Here is a 6,239-nt window from a genome sequence, read left to right as displayed (position 1 = left end):
AGGCACAGTTTTCACACAGGCATGGGGCCAGGTGGAGTAGACGGGGTGGGGGGGGACGGAGGTGTCATCCAGGCAAAGCAGGATGGGGGCTATAGTGCTGCCTGTAGGCCCTGGGCAGGACCAGACTTACAGCACCCCCAGAATGCTGGCTACCCCAACTGTGTTGTTCTGTTTCTGAGAAGTCTGTGTTGCCAGAATAGCCCCACGATCCCAGGTTGTAAGTGAGCTGGCCGGGGTGGACACATCCTGCCAGGATCTGTGTTTTCACAGGTCTGGCTTTACCTGAAGGACTGAGAAGGAGCAAGTTGGCCTCGGACATAGAGGGGAAGGGCTGCCACCAAGACTGACTGCTGGGGCTAGGGGGTCTCTTGGTGGGGGGTCTAGTGGCTCTGGAGTCAGAAGATAAGGTCCAGGTGGGCTAATGGGAGAGGAGGTGTGGCTGGTGTGGGGTAGACTGGGGAGTCATGGCCAGGCCTGGAAGCTCAGCTACTTACTCTACCTGAGGCTCTAGTTTAGAGGATCACCTTCCCTGGTCCCAGAGTCCTCTGAAAAGAAAAACCAGGGAATACAAACTTCTGTGAAGGACCCCATGGTCTGAGCCCCAAGTTAGAGGTCATCATAAGATTTGAGCTTAGAACCAGGCGGTGGTGGCGCATGCCTTTAATCCCAGCACTCGGGAAGCAGAGGCAGGCGGATCTCTGTGAGTTCGAGTCCAGCCTGGTCTACAAGAGCTAGTTCCAGGACAGGAACCAAAAGCTACAGAGAAACCCTGTCTTGAAAATAAAAAAAAAATTAAAAAAAATTAAAAAAAAAAAAGATTCGAGTTTAGCCTGAATGACAGGGATTTGGAGTAAGGCGGGGAGAGATACAGGTAAGGGAGCGAGGCCCGGATGTGGAGAGCGCTATAGACACACAACATGAACATGGTTTTGTAAGCCTGGCTTGGTGCAGGTCTATCTTAGATGAGACCAAAGATTGGAGGAGGGGTCTGCAGATTTCTTGGGGCCCCCAGGAAACAGGATGAGATTGCTCAAGGAAGATGGAGAGAGAGACCAGCCCACCACATCCAGGAGGGGACATGGTGGAGAGGACAAGAGTGGAAGGCTGGAGGTCTGTGTTTAGCAGAGGGGACACTCTGCCTGGGGAGATGACTCTGATCTGAAGCCCTGGACACTGAAGAGACTGCGGGAGTCCATGTTCCAAGGCATTATGGAGGGGCCAGTGAACCCTCGGGCCCTACAGCAATGGGTGACTGAAGCCCATGAATACAGATTTCTAATTATTCTCTGGTGGATGGTTCAGAGGCTCCTCAGAAGGTTCTAGATAGACTCAGGTTCAATTTCCCACTGCAGAGACTGACTGGGCAACTCAGGCAACTCTCTTTTGAATGGCCAACTTAGTTTGATCCTCCTGGTCCTTCATTCTGAATCCTGAGATAGCCTTCTAGGCAACCATTCCCTCTCAAGTCCTTGTTTCAGTCTGCTTCCAGGAGGTGCCTGGGCTGAGACAGCATTCCCCCACATGGCTGGTTCTGGGGTCAGTAGTGGAGACCCATAAAGAGGCTCAACATGACAGGTTTCCTGGTCTAGAGGGCCCTTGTCCCCCATGGATGCAGGAATGCAGCACCCATGGAATTCTGGGTGTAGCTTGTCTTGTCGTCCCGTCCCCCTCCCCCCCCCCCGTGCGCATCTCTCAGCCCTATCTTCAGCATGCCAAAGAAAATGTGAGGTACAGCTTGGCTCGTGGCTGTGACCTAAAATGCCATGTATCTCTAACCTGCCACAAACAGGAGGCGAGAACTTGCTGCAGACAGCTCCATGTGGAATGTTTTGGAAGCGTCCCCAAATGCTGAGGTGGCCTTGTTTGTACTTCTGGAAGACCGTGTACAGCAGATGTTGTGACATCTACTTCTAAGATACCAGAAAATTCTTGGTACAAACAGCAAGTGTCTTTTGAAGTACTTGCCTGTGCTTCCCACAACATGGGGGGAAATTCCAAGAGATCCATGGCCTAGGGGTGGCTGCTTCGAGAGTTCCAGAACCTCAACATGAAGCCAGGACTGTGGCTGGCTTCCCTCTGGAATGAATAGCCCCACGTGTTGTTGCAGGGAGGGGCACTGAGATGCCTCTGCCCCCACAGCGCTCAGTCACGGCATTGTCACACGGGAGGATATTAGGTTTTCATTTTTTTAAAAATGTGTATTCTTTATTTAATGTGTTTCACCTGCATCATACAATGCCCTTGGAGGCTAGAAGAGGACATCGGGTCTCCTGGGACTAACGTTACAGGTGGTTGCGATCCACCATGTGGGTGCTGGGAATTGAACCCTGATCCTCTGGAAGAGCAGCCAGTACTTTAAACCACTGAAAAGCCTCTCCAGTCCCTGATCTTAATTTTCAACATTTGTTTATTTGTGTGGGGGGCAGGCTTGTGCCATGGTGTGCGCCTGGAGATCAGGGGATAGTTCTGGGGAGTTGGTTTTCTTTTTCCACCATATGGAGCCCAAATATGGAACTCAGGTGGCCATGCTTGGTGGCTAGCACTTTTACAGAATTTTAATATAAAAATAAAAAATATTCTTTAAAAAAATTACATGTAAGCCAGGTGGTAGTAGTGTGGACCTTTAATCCCAGCACCTGGGAGGCAAAGACAGGTGTTTTTGGCCAGCCTGGTCTACAGAGTGAGTTCCAGGAAAGCTAGAGCTACACAGAGTAACCCTGTCTCAAAAAAAAAAAAAAACCAAAATAAGTAAATAAATAAATTACATGTATGCCTATGTATTTGTGTCGGGGTATGTGCACTGAGTGCGGCTGCCCACGGAGGCCTGGAAAGGGCGCTGGGTCACACGGAGCTGGACTTGCAGGTGACTGTGGGCTGCCTGACTCAGGTAACAGGAACTGAATGTGGATCCTCTGCAAGAGCAGAATGTGCTCTTAATCATTGAGCCAACTCTCCAGCCCCCAAATATTTTATTTTTAAATTGCTTGGCATGGTGGTACACCTTTAATCCCAGCACTTGAGAGGCAGAAACAGGTGAGTCTTTGGGAGTTGAGGCTACCCTGGCCTACATACTGAATTAGTTTCAGGTCAGTCAGAGCTGCATAGTAATACCCTGTTTCAAGAAATTACTAATTAAGTCAGGCGGTGGTGGTGCACACCTTTAATCCTAGCACTTGGGGGGCAGAGGTAGGCGGACCTCTGTGAGTTCAAGGCCAGCCTGGTCTACAAAGCAATTTCCAGGATAGCTAGGACTGTTACACAGAAAAACCCTGTCTCAAAAAACAAACAAAAAATTATTAATTACGTGTATACACGTGTCTGTATATGTGCGTACAGGTGTCCTTAGAGGCCAGGAGAGGATTCTGGATCTCCTGAAGCTGGAGTTATAGGATTTTGTGAGCCACCTTGCAAGGGCGCTGGGAACTGAAGTCTTCTGCAGGGTAGTACGCATTCTCAAATGTTCTGAACTGCTGAGCCTTCTCTCCAGCCCCAGGGCTTGGATTTTAACTTCCGCACGTCCCAGAACACCTCTGAGGCTGAGCCTTGGGCAACTCCACACCCGGTAGTGCTGGTCTTCCCTCTTCATCCTTTGTTGGAGAAAACAGTTTCGACATTGTTCATTGTGGAGCCCCACGCTGGCTCCGCTCCAGGTCTACAGCTTTTAAATTTGTCTGTATGTCAACTGACCCTCTCCCTTCAGGACCCACTGCACTCAGCCTGCTTCCCTGGGTATCACGAAGATCGCAGCTGGATTTATCACACACGGGTCCCCACACTCCACCTCACCTGGCCAGTGTGTCCGCCTAGACAGCTAGATGTTGCTGGGAACAACCCCTGGCTCCAACCCTGTACCCCTGATCTTCCATCTCCTCCCCTACTGTCCTTCCAGAAGCATATGAGATGAGGTGAGGGGGAGGGTCCAGGCCAATGGTGCACACATCCAATGTCTGAAAAGGTGTCAACAAATCAAGAAATTAGAAGAAACTCCAGCCTGCCACACAAGTCTCTGCAAAAGTTCACTATAAAGGAAAATCACCCAGAGGGAGACAGAGAAGCGGGAGAAGATGAGAAACTAATCCCTGTGCCTCAGAAGAGGTTGCAGAACCCCAAACAGAATACGTGACCCCATGTGCAGTCCCAAGACCTACCACAAGAGGGCGCTCCGTGTACACAGCAGCTCAGGACTCAGCTCTGGGACTGAGCGCAGGTAGGTAATAATGGCACCTGATAAAGGAGCTAAAAGTGGGGCTGGGCACCATGCCAAAGAGGAGCAGAGAACACGCCACACATACAGAGTCAAGGTGTCAGAGCAAGATTCCCTTAACCTCTACACGGGAAGCCAGACTCCGAGTGGACATAGCTGGGTTTGAGCCTCAGCTCTGTCTCACTCCACAACCCTCCCCAAAAGACCTCCAAGCCTCACCTGCCCTCTCCTGCTTCCCCCAGAGGGATAGTGTCCAACTGTCTAGGCTAAACATTTAAGCCTCCATCCTAGCAGGAAATCTATGCTATGCTCCTGCCTGCCTCCTCCATCCTAGTTAGTGAGGTCTGCCTGAGAAATAAAGGCCAGGTCCTGAGTCCAACTAAGGGCTCACTCAGTTCCTTCCCAGCCTCTTCTTCTTCCATGTCTCCACAGCTGAGGACCCCAGTGACCTGTCCCCTCTGAAGTAAACCTGTCCCAACTTCAGCCTGCCTGCGAGGAGAGATTGTGACTCCCCAGGATCCTTCCATCTGAGTGATCAGCGCACAGCCTACTCCATGGGAAGTCCTGTTGGACTCAGGATATTGGCCACTGGTGATTAAAAAGAGGGAAGTGGAGAGAATCAGCAGTTGTTTCTGGCTCTTCCAGAGACCTGAGTTTCAGTTCCCGACACCAAATCAGGCTGCTTGCAACTGCATGCAATCCTGGCTCTAGGAGCTCTTGCCACCTGCTCGCACATACGTGCACACACATACACACACACACACACACACAACCAAAACAAACAAACAAAAAAACCAAACCCCAATCTTAAATTTAAAAACAGTCACACCAAGGCCCTCTAGGGTAGAGCGCTTCCACAGTAGGTAACAACTCTCGAGTCAGCCCTGTACCCTGCCCTCCTGGCTCTGCGGTGCTTTCCTCTCCAACAGTGGAGCCTGGAGAGAAGCTCATTAAAATTGTCTCCGTCAGTCTTCAAAAATCCAGCTGCTCTAATGGTGACAGCCCTTACCGACCTGCCTCCTGATCAGCCAGCGCGTGTCCATCAAGGACAGTCAGGCAGAAAACCCCTGACTCTCCCAGAGGCCAAGTCAGCTTGCCTTGTCCCCCACAGCCTAATTGAACTGCTGTCTGTTCATTCCTTACTCTAGTCTGGACCTGTCCACCTGCTGGTTCTCTTGCCTAGACCCAATCCTGCCCTTTCACCTGCAGTGGCTGCCACGGTGTGTCCCCAGCTTCTGTTTTGTTATCAATGGAGACTCCTGCACCTTCTACTGTCTTTCCAGTTTTGACTTCTCAGGCCTCTTTGTAATTCCTTGTCAGCCCTTTGTGGTTACTCACCGACTTACACACGCACACGTTTGCTGTGTGATGTGTTCTGTATATTCTGATAGCATTAGTAATTAAGATTGGAATGAAAGAAACTGTGTTTGCTTTGGTTATGTTATCAGGAAAGCGGGATTATCCGACACATTGTTACTGAAAACACTGAATCTTGTGAACTGTTTCCAGTGAATTCTGTTACCACTGAAAAAGCTGTATCATGTGAACTGTTTTCAATTAATTCTGTTACCACTGGAAAAGCTGTATCTTGTGAATTCTGACATTGTAGAAAGGCAAATCTGTTCATCTTTGTTTCTGACATAGGGAACAGTCCTTACTCTACACTTGGACAGCCAGCCAGACCACAGCCTGGCAGGAAGGAGACAAGTCCATGATCCAGGGAGATGTGGCTGCCCTTGGCAGAGGTATAGATGCAGGGGAGAGGGAAGCCCTGAAGGGTCATCTAGGCAGAGAAAGGGGCCAGATGCCATCCCATATCAGTCCTGCTCCCGGACCATGCAGGACCCCACAGGACAAGGTAAGGAAGGCTGGCTTCCAGACTCCATATAAGCAAACTTGGAGAAACATCCAGGATCCCACCACAACCCGAGGGGGGGCGGTGTGGGTGGGAGGGGAAGGGCTTCTCATGTGTTTCCTGCTCTAGACGCCCGCCTTGGTCAGAAGCCATGGTACAGTTCTGCCTACACAGGTCCAC

Source organism: Chionomys nivalis, chromosome 8 (assembly GCF_950005125.1).
Source record: "Chionomys nivalis chromosome 8, mChiNiv1.1, whole genome shotgun sequence".
NCBI classification, from domain to species: domain Eukaryota; kingdom Metazoa; phylum Chordata; class Mammalia; order Rodentia; family Cricetidae; genus Chionomys; species Chionomys nivalis.
This window is presented reverse-complemented; position numbering follows the sequence as displayed.